This window comes from Pan paniscus, chromosome 1, assembly GCF_029289425.2.
Source record: "Pan paniscus chromosome 1, NHGRI_mPanPan1-v2.0_pri, whole genome shotgun sequence".
NCBI lineage: Eukaryota > Metazoa > Chordata > Mammalia > Primates > Hominidae > Pan > Pan paniscus.
The window spans coordinates 75,250,964-75,268,807 of NC_073249.2; the positions used below are offsets into that span (position 1 = coordinate 75,250,964).

A 17,844-nucleotide genomic window follows, 5' to 3' on the forward strand; every position below is an offset into this window, starting at 1 on the left:
TTTTTTTTTTTTTTGAGATGGAGTTGTCACTCAGGCTGGTGTGCAGTGGTGCAATCATGGCTCACTAGAACCTCCACCTTATGAATTCCAGTGATTCTCCTGCCTCAGTCTCCTGACTAGCTGGGATTACAGGCACCTGCCACAATGCCTAGCTAATTTTTGTATTTTTAGTAGAGACGAGGTTTCACCATGTTGGCCAGGCTGTTCTCAAACTTCTGACCACCTCGGCCTCCCAAAGTGCTGGGATTACAGGAGTAAAATAGCCAAGATTTGAAAGCAACTTAAGTGTCCATCGACAGATGAATGAATAAATAAAATGTGGTACATATCCACAATGAAGTACTATTCAGCCATAAAAAATAATGAGATACTGTCATTTGCAACAACATGGATGAAACGTGAAGTCACTATGTTAAGTGAAATAAGCCAGGCACAGAAAGACAGACATCGCATGTTCTCACTTAACCGTGGGAGCTAAAAATTAAAACAATTGACTCAGGGAGATAGAGAGTAGAAGGATGGTTACCAGAGGTTGAGAGGGGAAGTTGTGGCAGGGGGTGGGAGAGAAGTGGGGATGGTTAATGGGTACAAAAATAGAAAGTATGAGTAAAATCTAGTATTTGCTAGCATAACAGGGTAACTATAGTAAAACAAAAATAAATTTTACATTTTAAAACAACTAAAAAGGATATAATTATATTGTTTGAAATATAAAGGATAAATGCTTGAGGTGATGGATACCTCCACTTTGCCTGATGTGATTATTACACATTGCATGCATATATCAAAATATCTCATGTAATCCATAAATATAGACCTACCATGTACCCACAAAAATTAAAAATTAAAAAAATGCTAAAGGGTAATTTGTTTCTTAGAATGAATAAAGACATTTTCTCTTTATTTATCAATTCTGTTTTTTCATTCATTCAATACTTATTGAGCTTCTACTAGGTAGCAGCCCCACTGAACAACAGAGGTATCTTTTTCTTTTTCAAATTATGAAGCTCAAATAAAAAGAAATCAGAAAGCTGTGTATATGTACCAACCGATTTCTTTTTGTCTGAGGGCATGGTGGCTCACGCCTGTAATCCTGGCACTTTGAGAGTCCAAGGAGGGAGGATTGCTTGAGCCCAGCAGTTCGAGACCGGCCTGGGCAATATGATGAAACCCCATCTCTATAAAAATACAAAAATTACGTGGCACACTTGTAATTCCCAGCTATTAGAGGCTAAGGCAGGAGCATTTCTTGAGCCAGGAGGTAGAGGCTGCAGTGAGCCCAGATTGTGCCACTGCACTCCAGTCTGGGCAACAGAGCAAGACTCTGTTTTACAACATACAAAAAGAAAGAAGAATAAATCAATATATCTTATCTGGGCTCCTTCTTCACTGGGATAACTATATTATATAGAATTCCTTTGTAAAACAACCAAAAAACAGTATAATAATGAACAAATTACCTCTAAAGGGAATTAAGCAAGTCTTGGAATAATGAGTTTTATTTTCCTATTTTACTTATCCCTTTGTCTCTGAATTTTTAGTATTTATTTTACAATTTGGTAAGTCGTAAGTCTGACATGGGTCTCACTAGACTAAAATCAACACGTCAGCTGCATTCCTTTTGGAGGCTCTGGGGGGAAATCTATTTTCTTGCCTTTTATTTGCCTTTCCTAGTTTTTAAAGGCTTCCCACATTCCTTGCTCATGGTTCTTTTCTTCCATCTTTAAAGCAAGGGATGAGATCTCAAATGGTATCACTCTGACTCTCTCTTCTGACTCCCTCTTTTATTTCTAAAGATGTTTGTGATTACAATAGGCCCACTAGCATAATCCAGATTAATCTCCACATTTTAAGATCAACTGATTAACAGGTTTAATTCCAACTTAATTTGACTTTGCCATGTAACCTAACATATTCAGTGGTTTCTTTTTTTTTTCTTTTTTTTCTTTTATTTTTTATTATACTTTAAGTTTTAGGGTACATGTGCACATTGTGCAGGTTAGTTACATATGTATACATGTGCCATGCTGGTGCGCTGCACCCACTAACTCAAAGAATAAGACATGGGGATCTTTGGGGTGCCATTATTCTCCCTACCACAGTATATTAAGAAAAAATATTTAAAGATTTCTAATAATGCACAGCATTGCAGAAGCTACAGTGATGATTTCTCTCCTCCTTTTTTTATTTTTTTAACATCTACTAGAGTAGATAAGAAATGTGTACAAAATCATACTATCAAGGAAACAGTCATCCTAAAAGTGCTCCAAGTAAAAATTAGATTAAAAACTACAGAACTGAGAAAACATTTTAGCTCAAAGATTTAAAGGGAAGATGGCCTATGAACCAGGCCTTAGAGCACAGGTAGGATCTGTTAAATAGGCAGAGACGAGTATAGAGGGTGGGGGCTTTGTGCGACTAAATGGAGGGAAAGTAGAAATGGAAGACATTTAACAAGTACCATTGAGGTAGCACGAGAAGCACTCAACAGAAAGCAGCATGAGCTGAGAACTTCAAGCAAAAAGTGGTCAATGATTCAACTGTGGCAGAGATGAAGGAACACAAAGCCAGATAAGTCACTGGAGTTTTAATTAGTGTATCACTGATGATCTTCAAATAAGCATAGTCAAGTGCTGGTAGCAGAAGCTAGACAGCAGCTGTTTCGGAGTGGGCTGGCGTCAAGTGTAAATGACTGTTTTGATAAATTTGTAGTTAAATAAAGTAAAATTTAAAAAAGTTTGAGAGGACAGAAGGTTAAAGCTTTGGTAGTATACAAAGGTAACTGGACAGATAAAGAAAGGTAAGAGTAAAAAATCAGGTCAAAGACACAGGCAGTGCAAATTGTTTAGGTCTACTTTAAAAATCAGTGGAGTCTTTTTCCTCCCCAATCCTAAGTACCTTGGTTTTGAGAGGTATGAATACTATGGACTATAAGGCACAGTTCTTGGGTTATTAATAAACTAGAAAATTCACAACAGAAAGGCACCCCAAAAAGGTCATTTGGTCCAGTATTCTCACCCATGGAAGGGTTATATGTTAATTGTCCCTATGGCATGTTTGTCATCTTCTCCCCTTTCCCTTCAGACAGAACTAATCTCTCTGTGACCATAAAGCATTTTGTGTGATAGATATCCTTCTCACATAGCACTAACTACATTTGGTCATGATGATCTTCAAATCTATTTCTGATACAAAACTTTAAATCTCCAAGGGCAAGGGAGACCTCATAGCATAGGGGTTGGAACAAAACCATCCAGGGATAGCATAAAGAAGCTTGCTCTTAAAGGCGGAGGAGCAGAAAAGGAGTGATGTAATCACAGCTCACTAATCCCAGGCTTCTGTCCAGAGCTGGCCTTGATTGCACTGCAGTTTGCTTTAATTCAATTTATCCTGTAATCCATTTTTGGGTATATCACTGTTTGCTTAAAATTTCTGAATTGCAAAGTCATATGCAAATTAGTGAATAAATGAGATAATAAATTTAAGCAGATGATGGATTAATCCTAAATAAAGCTTTTAAATCACTTTGGCTGACATTAAACAGTTTGCTGAACCAAGTATTCTAAATGGCACTGTTTCTGACAAGATTATCTAATAACTATAACCTCTATATAACCCTTTTGTTTAAAATACTTTTTATAGAATCAATTAGGAATTATATAAATACCACCCACATCCTTAAAACAGAGACATGAATAGATGAAGAATCAATCTTAAAGTTATTAAAAGATATAATTTTTAAAAATTCACTGAGTGACATACTTTTAGAATTTAACTTCTGTCTTAAATGAAAATGACAAACAACTCACTAGTTATCCGAATTCCCTTCAACAAAAAACATGAGAACCAACTCTGTATTTTATATGTGGAACAGGCTATTCTTGTGACAGTTAGTAAATACAATAGCAAGTAATATTAAAGATATAGATGTTTCCAAGAGAGAGAGAGTAAATATCCTAGTCAGAATCCAAGAGTAGAATCACTACTGACCATCCATTCAACATTTAATATACCTACTCATCTACTATTTCTAACCAATTATCCAATTAAGACTCCTCTAGGGTTAATTAGGGAGTGAATGAGCTATGGTCTTCACCATTGATATATTACAATGAATTAATACACCTAGTAAATTATATTGCCTGAGGCAACGGAATAGAAAAGAAAAGCATGCAAATTTATACTACTGCTTCCCCATTAACCAAATACTACACTGGCATTCAAAGCAATCTCCTTTCAGATGGGCTTTTCACTGTATACTTGCTTGGCTTTAACAAGCTGTCATTCCAGAAGGGACCATGAATTTCTATAGCAATTCCAAACTTTAAAGTATCAGTTTCTCAAATTGTGGTGTTAGTCCATATGCATCAAAATCTGAGGAGTTTTCAAAAGTGCAAATTCCTGGGTCCCAAAGTCCCACCAAAATAGACTCTGATGAGTGGAGCCCAAGCGTGTAAATTTAGAGCCAACATTCTCCCAAGTGATTCTCATGCATGCTAAAGTTTGAGAACCACTGCCTAAGAACAAGTTAGACCTGTAACACTGGGCAAATGCATTAGGAAGCACTAGACATATAGATGTAACCCATACTTTCTCCTTAAGGTATGGTACCTAGACCAGGAGCAGTGGCATCACAAGGGAGCTTGTTAGAAATGCAGGACCTCAGGCCCATGCCAACCCTGCTTAATCAGAACTTACATTTTAGCAAGATCCCCAAGTGATTGGTATTTGCATTAAAGCCTTAGACACGTTGTTCAACAGCAGTTATTCTTGGATGCAGGTGTTTCTGGAGTATGATTTTACATCGGTCAAACAGCAAAGCATATTTAAGGATATTGTGGCAAACATGTGAAACACACTTTATAGTAAAATAAGCAATCGAAGCCAAGGCCCTGTTGAAATGCAGACAGAAGATTCCAAATATCTTTTGGAAACTTAAAAACACTCAGGCCAATATCATTTCCATTCTACTCTTTCCAGTATTATATTAATGATAATGATGGAAGATGGAAGTTACTCAGAATACAATTGAGAAGACACAAAAGTTGAAAAAGGTTTCATAGGTAGCAACGGTTTGTGAGTTGTATTGGTCTCTAATTTAAGACGGACTTAAGATATAAATAATAACAAAGAACTTATTCATTTATAAATTCAACACATTCAAAAAGTTACATTTTCCCCATGTATGAATGCATTTGAGGTTGGGATATAGTTTCGTATTTAATAAAAAGACTTCCTGAAAAGAATTTGAAAACCAAGGCTGAATGTGGTGCCTGGTTTTTAAATAATCCCAGCACTCTGGGAGGCCAAGCCAGAGGATCAGTTGAGGCCAGGAGTTCAAGAATAGCCTGGGCAACACAGTGAGACACCATCTCTTAAAAAAAAAATTTTTTTTAAATTAGCCAGGCATAGCAGTGTGCACCTATAGTACTAGCTACTAAGGAGACTAAGGCAGGAAGATTGCTTGAGCCCAGGAGTTCAAGGATACAGTGAGCTATGACTGCACTACTGCACTCTAGCCTGGGCAACAGACTGAGATCCTGTCTCAACCACACACACACACCCCCAAAAAACAAATAACAACAACAACAAAAACAGGAAAAAAAAGTTAAGAGATAGTCCCCTTGAATTTCTTTGAAATAAGGTGGGGTAAAAATCAATCACAGATGGGACTAAAGTTCAAAAAGATATACTTGAAAACTAGACGGGGAAAATAGAAGGTAATATGCATATACTAGATAAATATTATTCTTTGACAAAATATGCTGCCTCATAAATACTTTATGTACATATTACAAACTTATTTTTTAACCACAGAATCATATTAAAGTAATTATAAAACTTATTACTAGTTTATGACATTATTACCACTCAGCTATGAGAATCCTATCTATATTAGCAGCCTATTTATAAAATATACCATGCAGGTTTTATATAAATACTTGAAAAAAATCTCTAAATGACTGATCTCTAAACACTAATTTAAGCACTAATTGATCTCAAAGCACTTACTGGAGATCTTCTTAATGTAGATACAGTAAAAACTTATTTTGTATAGAGTCAAATACAAAATAAATGTCAATATCCTCTTAAATAAATATAATTTTACCATTTCACACATTATATAAGGGTTCCTATTGCACACTACAATGTTGCCTGATTACATTAGTTTTAAACATAAAATAGTTATCACAGCTTATGACAATGCTGTCAGAAAAAAGATGTCCAGATGTCCAGTACTTCTCCCCCATGAGAACCTTGACTTTGAAAACAATGCTATAGAAAGCAAATACCAGAAAATTATGTGAAATAGCCATCATCTATTTGTTGACTTTGAATCAACACTAAATTGAAAATTTTCTCTACTTCCTTTCCTATTTTCTACACTAGAAATAAGATAAAAATTCAATGCTTACTTGATTGCTCAGAAGTCCGAAATGTTAAACATTGATGATTACTATATATGAACATCATAACAGTAGCCACAACCAAGAAGAGAACAACTCCAAGATGCTAAGAAGCACAGTGAAGGTTATTTGCTTATGAAAAGCATAATTTTAGCTTGCAATGCTATTTGTTCACATACTTTAGTTGTCTGGCTGCCATTTAAACATATAGATTAGCTAAGGAGATTTATGACAGCAGCCTACCCAGTATTAACTTTCAGCATTTTATCTGGTACCCAAATAATATTTAATTATAATAACCTGGCTGAGATTACATGCATAACTTTGATATCTCAGCACACCCAGTTCTGCTCCTGGGACTATGGTACACAAGCAGTATCATCCTTAGGTCTAAGAAAGAGGGGACCCTGCCACAAACCCTATGTTTCAGAGGGCCCCAGCTGTCACAAATAACCCAAATTAAATTTAATGAAGAACACATGAACGTCTTCTGCCACTAGGATCTGGCCCTCAGACTGACACTGTATGATCTGTAACCTTGAACATCTACTCTCACAAATAACATCTTCAAGCCCCAAGAAAATGCTTCTGCACATCTCTTGCCCTATGTCCTCAAAATAAAAGGGGATCATGTGTCAGAATTCTCTCAAGGTTTGGTTTGTGCTGCTGCTGAAGACAGAGATAGATACCGCTTTGGAACTTCTGGAGGATTTGAGTGATGAAATCACTTAGGTAAGAGAAAAGACTAATTAACTTGTCAAATCCTTCCTCTCAAATATCATGTATGCAATAAAGCACTGCTTAACCAAGTATCATTTCCCAATAGTGCCAAATGTCCATTTCCTTACTTCATGTTTTAATTTGTTGTTGTGGAGGTACTCACAAATTAACATGGTATTTGAAAGAGTTACACATAGTGGCTGAATAATATAATATTAAAGAATTCATAAATCTCTTGTGTTTTGCCTTTTACTTTAATAGATAATTTTGCATAAATTAGGAAAAAAACTGAAATTATAGTGTAAAAGTTTTTACAATTGCTTTACTTATATTTTTGTAAAAACATATTCAAATTTGAATGAAATATCTTAGATATTCAGCTGGCCAGTAAATTGCTCCAAAACTTACTATTAAAATCTTATTAACAAAATTAATACAATTAAAATAAAAATAGCGTAGGCAACATTAATTTTTCAGAGCATTTGATAGTTTTACATTTAAACTCAGAATGCTAAAGGTTAGAAAATTGTCATAGGTAAGATCTTCTCTTACATAGAGGACTGAGAACTTTATTGAAAAGTTATTTTTATAAAGTATCATGAATGCATGGAAAAAGTAAGAATTAACTCTCACCTTTCCAAGGTCACTCTGCTAACCTTTGTTGGAGCCAAACCCAGAATTCACATCTCCTGACTCCCACCCTATTGTTCTTTCAACTTCAACTTAGAAAGATTTACAATCTTTCTAAATAATAAGTTATAATGTTATATACTGGTATAATGTTAATTATACATATATAACGTTCTAATAAGTTATAATGTTCATCTAACATTGCGAATTTAGGTTTATACTTTCAATTACTGGCCTGTAGATAATTATACAGCAGAAGCAAATGGCCAAAGATCTGACCTGTCTTTTTTTTTTTTTTTTTTTTTTTTTTTTTTAAGACACGGGGTCTCAGTCTGTCACTCAGGCTGGAATGCAGTAGCACAATCATAACTCACTGCAGCCTTGAACTTCTGGGCTCAAGCGATCTTCCCACCTCAGCCTCCCAGAGCTGGGATTGTATGTGTGAACCACCATTCCTGGCTTGATCTGCCTTAATATGCCATAAATCCTTGCTTGGCATCCTTTCAAATTCAATAAACCTATTTACCTACAAAAGTAGATAAGATCATCATGTCTACCTTAATTGTTTGTCCCTAATATTTGGATATACAGCACTGCAAAATATTTTTTAAAATATTGTGTCCCTGGCATTGTAACAAAAAAGTTTTCAAAACAAAGCACTGGATGAGTCCAAAATATTATTGTTAACTACCTTAAAAACAGTCACAATATCTGAGAAGATATAAAATAACTGCCAAAGACAGTCCAACCAATCATTCAACGTATGTTAAAAGAAAAAAAAGCATAACAAGGGAATCTTGAATACTCCAGTGCCTGCTACACCAAGTGTGCTCTGTAGACTACAGCATCAGCAGCACCTACGAGTTTATCAGAAATGAAGAACTGCAGGTCCTAACTCAGACCTACTAAGCCCGAAAGTGCAATTGAACAGGCTCCCAAGGTGATCTTTACTCATGTTAAAATTTAAACACCACTAGTAGGTTCATCACACCTGCTTGTATATGACATCAGCTATCATTTAAATATTTATTAATAAATGATATTTATTAATATTTAAATATTTATTGTAACATACATTACATTTAATACAATCATACATTAAAACACATAATATGTCATTTCTTTATTTATCATAAGGCAGATATTACTTTCCCTGCTTTATAGATGACAGAAATAAGAATCAGAAGGCCAGGCACAGTGGCTCACGCCTGTAATCCCACCACTTTAGGAGGCAGAGGCGGGTGGATCACAGGGTCAAGAGATCGAGACCATCCTGGCCAACATGGTAAAACCCTGTCTCTACTAAAAATACAAAAATTAGCTGGGCGTGGTGACGCACACCTGTAGTCCCAGCTACTCGGGAGGCCGAGGCAGGAGAATCACTGGAACCCAGGAGGAGGAGGTTGCAGTGAGCTAAAATCGTGCCACTGCACTCCAGCCTAGCGACAGAGCAATACTCCATCTCACAAAAATAATAATAATAATAATAATCATCATCATCATCATAATCATCAGAGAGGTTCGATATTATGACCATGGTCAACAGGTAATAAGTGGTAGATCCTGGAGACAAATTCACGTTATTTCAGTTATACACTGCTTCTTTACATACTGGCCTCATAAAAGAAAGAGCAGAGCACTCTTACTAGCTGACATCAGGAACATTTTGAGAGGTAGTAAGAAGGAAGTAAAGCTACAGTTATCATGACATTTTCTATGGAATTCTCTTTGGTTAACCAAAATACTCCTATTATTCTGGGTTTTATGTTGGGGAGTAGGCAATAAAGATTTTTAAAAAGCTGACAATGTAGTTGAAGAAATAAACGATCTCAGAAATTAACAAAGAACCATTCGAAATTAAGACATCAAGAATGCAAAATGATACTACAAATTGAATAAATAATTTCCAAGGAAAGTATTGAATAAATTTATTCATTTTAATGCAGTATTTATTAACTACCTACTATATACTAGGATTACATTAAGCACTGAGGATCTAAAATTAATTTTAAAAAATAGACTGAGGTTAGGGACTCTGAGGGAGACAACACAAACATTTATGTATAAAACAAAATGATAAGCACTATGTTTACATAAAACGTTACAGGAACAGCTACAGGAGAAAATGGGGTTAGTCAAAGAAGTTCTAGAAAAGGGTTTGTAAGGACTTGAAAGAACTAACTGATATAGATTAATTTCCTGATCATTCATTTTTTCATCTCTACTACAACGGAGTTAGAGGGGAGAAGCAATCTCCAAGAACTTTTAAGATTCTCTGCAGGAGCTTTAGGGGCGAATGATTGCAGGACTCCTCAGCCTGCTTCAGCTCAACCTGCTCAGCAGCTCAGCTTTTACATGTTTTACATATGTGGATTCTAAACAAGATGTGGTTGGCATTAAAATAAAGTTTGAGAACTTTTAAAGTTTAACATAATGTAATTATATGTGTCAAATTATGCTTACCTCAAACCATACCTAGGAATTTGTGGTCTGCCCCCAAAACTATCTTTCTATTAACTAGCAAGAGAAGCCTCTAAGGTAACATCCTAAGGAAAGAAAGGGCCACACGTGGTATAGGAAAGGAAAACACTGTCAGGGCATCCTGTTTTCTGGAAGCTCCTGAACCTATGCTATTTCTGCTTCCCACTTCCAACTGAGACTCGTCTAGTGCTCTGGGCAGTAGATGCTATACCAAAATCAAGAAAATAAGATGCTGCTTTAAAAATCTCTTTGAACCTGAAGTACAAAGTAGGAAAGCTTTGGGATTGTGCACCTGACACATGAGGAATTCTGCACACCAGCAAGGTTTACAGAGATCCTATGTCATCAAGAGATGGTGCTTTCAGCAAAGGCATCTTACCTGTTTGAGCTCTCTAGATATTTATTACTAAAGATACTGTGTATATAACTCTTACTCTACAGGAGAATATAACCTAAAATTATGTTCCATGGCTGACTTTAAATGCATGGCAACATTTCATTGTATTCAGAGTTGTTTTTCTCTTCCTAACACTTCTCAAAAATATCCTTTTGTGTGGCCAACTGAAGACAATAATTAGGGTTAAAATTTGTTTCTATTATGCATAAACTTCATTAAGAAAAATAGAGTGACATATATTTAATGTTCCCTTTCTAGTTTAAAATATTACTGTGCAAAAAACAGTTAATACTGCAGGTCTGAGACTGCTATTCTTAGAATGAAATGCTTGAAAGGTTGGCCCTTTGCTGGCAACTGGAAACTTGAATTTCAGCAGTTGCCATTATTCCCTGATAAGTGTGGTTTATTGTACCTAAACTGTTATATGAACAATGTGATTCATGTTAAACTCCTTCTGAGAGTCTGAAATTTGGGTATATTCTAGGCAAAGGGTGCCTATGTGATGGGCTCTTGATAAAAACCCTGAACTCCTAGGCTCAGGCAAGCTTCTCTGGCATATAACACTTTACCATACTTTCACAACTTGATACTTGAGTAATTAAGCTCATCCTGTGCAACTTAACTGGGAGAAGATTCGGAAGTATGTGCCTGGTTTCCTCCAGACTTTGCCCCATGTGCCTTTTCCCTTTACTGATTTTGCTTTGCATCTTTTCACTGTAATAAATATAGCAATGAGGACTATATGCTGAGTCCTGCTAGTCCTAGCAAATCACCAAACCTGGGGGCCTGGAAGGCAGAACCCTCAACAAAATTGGACTTAAAAAATTTTCCCCACTTTGGGAAATACAGATAATATACGTCATCCTTTGTCCCCACATGCTGTCAGCCACTAGGTCCCATGGACTCTTCTCTTATATCACTTTCTTTCCTTTCCCACCATACCCGTCTCATTGCTGTCTTTCCTGATGCCACACTCCTTACCACCTCAAGCTTAGATTATGACAGTGTTCTCTGTCTCTGTCTCAGTCTCAGTCTGCCCTGGCTGCAACAAAAACATACAGCTGGGTGTCTTAAACAACAGAAATTTACTTCTCACAATTTTAGAAGCTGGAAAGTCCAAGATCAAGGTGCTGGCTGATTCCATTCCTGGTGAGGACTCTTCCTGGCTTGCAGACGGCCACTTTCTCTAGCATGGTGGCTTATACACAGTATGCATTACACATTTCTCCATTGTGTCTTCACATTGTAGAGAGAGTTCTGATGTCTCTTCCTCTTCGTATAATGGATCAGCCCTATCCAATTAGGGCCCCACACTTATGACCCCATCTAACCTTTATCACCTCCTCACAGACCCTGTTTTCAAATATAGTCATATTGGGGATTATGGGTTCAATATATGAACGCCAGGAGACGGGGACACACATGCATTCAGTCTATAACAGTCTCCTATCTGGTCTGACTCCTGAAATAAATTCTGCACGCTGCAGCCAGATTAAGTAAGATTCCTAAGAGAATGCAATCATTATGAGTTTCTACTGTTTCAAAGTCCACCAAGGAGGGACCTATAGTATATAGAACAACTACTTCAGAGCCAATAGCTAACACCTGAATGTGGTTTGCTTGAAGGTGAAAAAATTAGAGCTATTTGTGACAGTATTTAGCTCCGATTTGGATATGTTCAATTCCTTTGAAAAAGATTTCCTAATATTAAATTCTGATAAAAACTGACTTTTCTAAGATTTTGCTTAATGTGGCAAAATTTCTAATATATGAAGAGACTATTACCTTCCTAAATAAACTACTAACAGGTATACTGGGTATTCAAAAGCAAGTTGAACAGTTTTACTTTCCCTGTTGAAGGGGATGAACATTGTCTTAATACCATCATTGTATCACCAGCCTGAGTCACATCACAGGCTTGAATTAGAAAGAAATATTAATTCTTCAAAACAACTAATATACCACCAATGCAATAATCACATTCGATCAAAAGGGAGGTTCAATAAGAAGATGGGTAAGTAATAAGTATGACTGAACTCAAACACAAAAACATACACGAATATAGAAATAGAAATTATAGTAAATCCTTCCCAAACAAGTCCATGCAAAGTAGCTGAACTGCCCTTGTATTGAAACATAATCAATATCAGTAAATCAAAGTGTGTTTTTTTTTTTTTCCTAAATACCTGCTATGTATAAGCCACCATGCTAGTTAGTTACTCCAGGGGATACAAAAAAGCTTAATATGTAATGTCAGTACCCTTAATTCTTGACTGAGAAAATGAAACAAACACAGAGGCAAAATCCAACTTCTGAGGCTAGTTAATTTGGCTAGGGCAAAATGCCAGGCAAGTCATGGATTTAATTTATGTAAAAATTAATTGGTATGGTCTGTTCTCTAACTAAACACTGTATTTTAGTTTTTATTTTGATTTTTTTTTTTCCAGTCAGACAAAGTCTTGCTCTGTCCACCCAGGCTGGAGTGCAATGCCGCCATCTTGGCTCACTGTAACCTCCATCTCCCAGGTTCAAGCTATTCTCCTGCCTCAGCCTCCCAAGTAGCTGGGACTACAGGCATCCACCACTACATCCAGCTAATTTTTGTACTTTTAATAGAGACGGGGTTTCACCATGTTGGCCAGGCTGGTCTCGAACTCCTGACCTCAGGTGATCCACCTGTCTCAGCTTTCCAAAGTGCTAGGATTACAGGCCTGAGCCACTATGCCAGGCCAAAACACTGCATTTTAGAGTGCCCCTGAATTCAAGGAAGGCCAGAGATTACAACATGGATGCATGAATAAAAACTCATCATTACTTCTGGAAATTTAATTCAGTATCATCACCTTTGTATATAAAAGGTAGCATTACCTCTTCTCTGATACAAACAAATTTACATAGAATGTACATATGTAAAATTACATTTTTTCTAAACTGGCTTTTGAGGGGCTAGAAAGTAAGAGTTCCTGATTTAAACCCTGAAATTCAAAATCAGTTTATAGCTGATGATAGAGAAGTTAGAAAAAGATGGATCAATACATGGAATGATATCTATTCTGCGAGATGGGGAGATGCATTTGGAACCCTGCAAAATGCAGTAGTAGCCCTGTGCAAGTGGTAAAATAATTCAAGATGGGTCATGGCTGTAGAAAGGATTTGATCATATGGTCAAGATCTCATATACAAGGAATTTTTAGGCTGAAATTCTCATAGTACCAGAGAAAGCTCTGCTCTTGTAGACCTGAAAAAAGTAGAACTTTTTTTTTTTTCCTCCAGTCAGCTCAGCTCTACAGTGCCTAGTTCCCCACGAGGCTTTAAAGGGTAAAGCATTTTTGGCAGTGACAATCCCCAGTGAAGGCAGCTGAGACATTTCCTGGGATGTTGTCAGGAACTGGAACTGAGTGCAATTTTGTCTGCTTTCAATATTGGTCTAGTGAGCAATTTTGATGTTCTTGTTTTGTTCCAGTCCAACAGCTTTTGGAAATAATGCACCTTTGGTTGTAATTCAAACTGACACAATCAGTGTCTTAAGACTGACTACTCTGGAACTTAAATGGGCAGAGAGCTTATAGTGAGGGATTTTTTTCTGTAGAGCTTCCAGGATGGAACCCCTCCCAAAGGCAAAGACACTTCCAGGAAAGTTTCATACTATGATTCTCAAACTTCTGATTGCAGAGAAATCATCTGCAGAGCTTGTCACAAATTCAGAGACTCACATTGTAGATATTCTGATTTAGGAGGACTAAGGTAGTTGCTGAAAATCTGTAATTTTAATAAGCATTACCAGTGAATCTGATGTAAACTGTCCACGTTTATACTTCTGAGAAATGTTGGATTAGTGGCTTAAAGGATTAATTAACATCAGAGAAAATACCTGATTTACTAGAAAGTAGTGGCCTTGTTATCAGAAAGATACAGACAATAATATGAAACTTTCTGATATTTGATAACCAAAATAATTTCCCTTGTCAGCAATATATTCATATACAATTATATATAAGCACAAAGATTTAAACCTATTACCTGGGACTACAAATCAAAGCAACACTTACCTAACCCTTAGCAATTGATAAGACAAAATACAGTAACAGCTGCACTTTTCTATTAATAGATAAAAAGACATGAACATAAATACACATAAGCATATACTTAACACAAATATAAACGTTCTGTTCTTAACTTTTGTATAAAACATTTTGCTAATGGCATCTAGAAATTCAGAGCAGGAAAAACATAAACCCCCAGAAATATTCAAGCAAAACTCTGAAATGATTAGCAGTGTAATCTACTCAAAAGCAAAAATATTCCCCTCATTTTTAGTATAACACTTATCTGCAAAGCCAACACAGTCTGCCCCCAAATATTTACTGAACATCTACCATGTATGGCATCCTGCACTAGGTGGCAGAAACACAGTGGGGAAAGTGACAAAGTCCCTGCCCCATGGAATTTACTGTTCTAAGCAGAAGAAACTGGAATGATTTTACAGAGAGAGAGAGAGAGAGAGAAAGAGGTAGATATAGATGTAGTGTCTATGATTTCTTCTCTGGGTTTAAACTTTTTTATCTTTAGGGATATAATGCTCAATATTAGTTTAAGAAATTAACTACTATTTGAAATTCACTGTTTCATACTACACAAAAATATCTGCCCACGCTGTCATATGGAAAGTGTTTAATTTTACTTATTAATAACATTTAAATTTGAAGTGCATAATAACTATAATTTATACTACAACACCAGCACAATCACAAAACCAAGGTAGAATGTAAATCCATTATTGAACAATGATCAGGATGAATTATTATAATAAAGGAGAATTATTTAATATGAAATCAGCCTATTTGTGTACACGTCTTGCAAGCAAAACTCTCTTCTAGTATTTCAGTATAAGCCATAACAATCCCTCTATTATAAATTAGAGCACTAGGGCATCTCTTACATGTGGAAGAATTCTGAAATCTCTATTTGTTTATCCTAATGGTTACACACAAATGTTTGTGTAACCATTAGACTATACAATATAAAAGAAACTGTTAAAATACAAAGTGGTATAAAGAAGTAAATAAGGTAAATAAATAAGTAAACAAAAGCAACAATTTATCTTAAGTCTCAAAATATTACAGATACAGCAATAATAAAATTAATTCTTTATAATATAATCCCATATATAATTGCTATGTGACCAGAAAACAAAACTTATAATCAAGAAGGCTTCTTTCAACCCTAAGATTTCACGATTTTATAATATTTCTAAAATGTAACGTTTTCCTATTGCGGGAAATTTGCCGAGTTTACTCATGGATCCTCATCAATTCTCTGACTCTAGAAATATCTTCTATAGCAAAAAAGCCTTTATTAGCTTCTCTTTATATAGTTTCAGTTTAATATACATGTCAGTATAATGTTAACTGCCAAATAGTAGGGGAGGTAGCATATATTAGGTAGAAAGGATATGGTTTTGGTGTCAGACAAAGCTGGATTCAAATTCTATAGATTCTGCCACTTAGTAGAAGTGTGATAACCAAGATACTTAAATACTGATGCTCAATTTTCTCACCTATGAAAAGGAGTTGCTAAAAGGATTAAACATATTATATAACATGAATATATATTTACAGTACTTGTCATACAGTAGCTCTGTTATTTAGTATTTATTAGTGGTTACTTTTACATTTATTTAGTAGAAACGTTATTTCTCTTCCCTGGTATAGATAATTTTACTCTTTGTCTAACAAAGACCTGAGAATCATGGCCAAGTGAAATACCCAGGCAATTCTCAACTTTATTTTCAGCCTCTCATACCCATGTCTTTTTTTTTTTTAACTAGGCTCAAACAAAGAAATATCAAAGTAGCTACTAGAAGATCTGGTAGTATTATTAATCTTTGAGAAACTGTAGACCCCTGAAAAGATGATAAATGACTACAGAGAAGACAAATTTTAAGCTTTCAATAAGAACATATGGATTTCAGAGATGGTAACATTGATGCTTCATCTAGTAAAATTCTAGACAGATGGCATATAAGATGTAAAAAATAAAGATGTTTTTACTGTGTCCATCCCTAAGAATAAATGGCAGAAAACTAGCTGTGTATATATTTGTGTGTGTGCACATGCATTTAAAGGGTTTTTAGATCTGGAAAGCCCAAAATAGACTATATTTAATTTCTGTGGGCCAGGAACAACAATGACTACAGCTGCTACTGCTAACATTTATTGGACTTTTCTATATGCCAGACATTGTGAGGGATGATTTATATATCATTATTTCACATATCCCTATAAAGCCAATACAATTATTAGGAAACCAACGGTCAGAGAGGTTAGGTAACATGCCCAGTATTACACAGGTAACAAGTGAGGAATAAAAAATTTCAGTTTGACTCTAGAGGGCAGGCTAAACCATTATGCTTCACTCTCTCTTTTTTTTGGGGGGGGGGATAAAGTCTCGCTCTCTCGCCCAGACTAGAGTGCAGTGGCGTGATCTTGGCTCATTGTAGCCTCCGCCTTCCAGATTAAAGCAATTCTCCTACCTCAGCCTCCTGAGTAGCTGGGATTACAAGGGTGTGCCACCACGCCTGGCTAGTTTTTGTATTTTTAGTAGAGACAGGGTTTCACCATGTTGCCCAGGCTGGTCTCAAACTCCTGACCTCAAGCGATCCACCCGCCTCAGCCTCCCAAAGTGCTGGGATTACAGGCATGAGCCACCATGCCCAGCCTATGCTTCACTGTCTTTAGCAAACATTTTATAAAATATTTGAAACAAAAGGGAAAAAAATGGGAACTACATATTAACAGGTTCAGGTACAGTTTGAGGTAGACCTATGGCCTTACTCAAAATGTGCTAATTAAATAAAGAAAAATCAATTTAGAAGAAAGCTTTTTACTAAGTTTTGCCTAGGTACTCTTCTGTATACATCATTTTTGCTAACTTTAAAGACAACAGGGAACATAAGCTTTCTAAATCTATTAAAAACATTAGAAAAGATCACATTAAAGTAGAAGGAAGTGCTGAGTAAGTAAGGAATAACTGCAAAGCCCTGCAACTATGTTCAATAAACTGATTTTCCAAGTTCCAAACAGGTGAGATTTAGACCTAAATAAGTTCACTACAAAGCTAAGGTGACCTGTTGTTGGAACAGCTGATTACATGCGGAGCTGCACTAAGGGAAGCACATTGTCCAAATATGGCAACTACTCATCCCACTGT

At 36.0% G+C, this 17,844-nt stretch overlaps 1 protein-coding gene across 10 annotated transcripts in view; it reads right to left on the reverse strand.

Annotated features, from left to right (window-relative positions):
• RABGAP1L (RAB GTPase activating protein 1 like) overlaps window positions 1–17,844 on the reverse strand; it is an 830,901-nt gene that overhangs the window by 514,337 nt on the left and 298,720 nt on the right. The window lies entirely within an intron of this gene.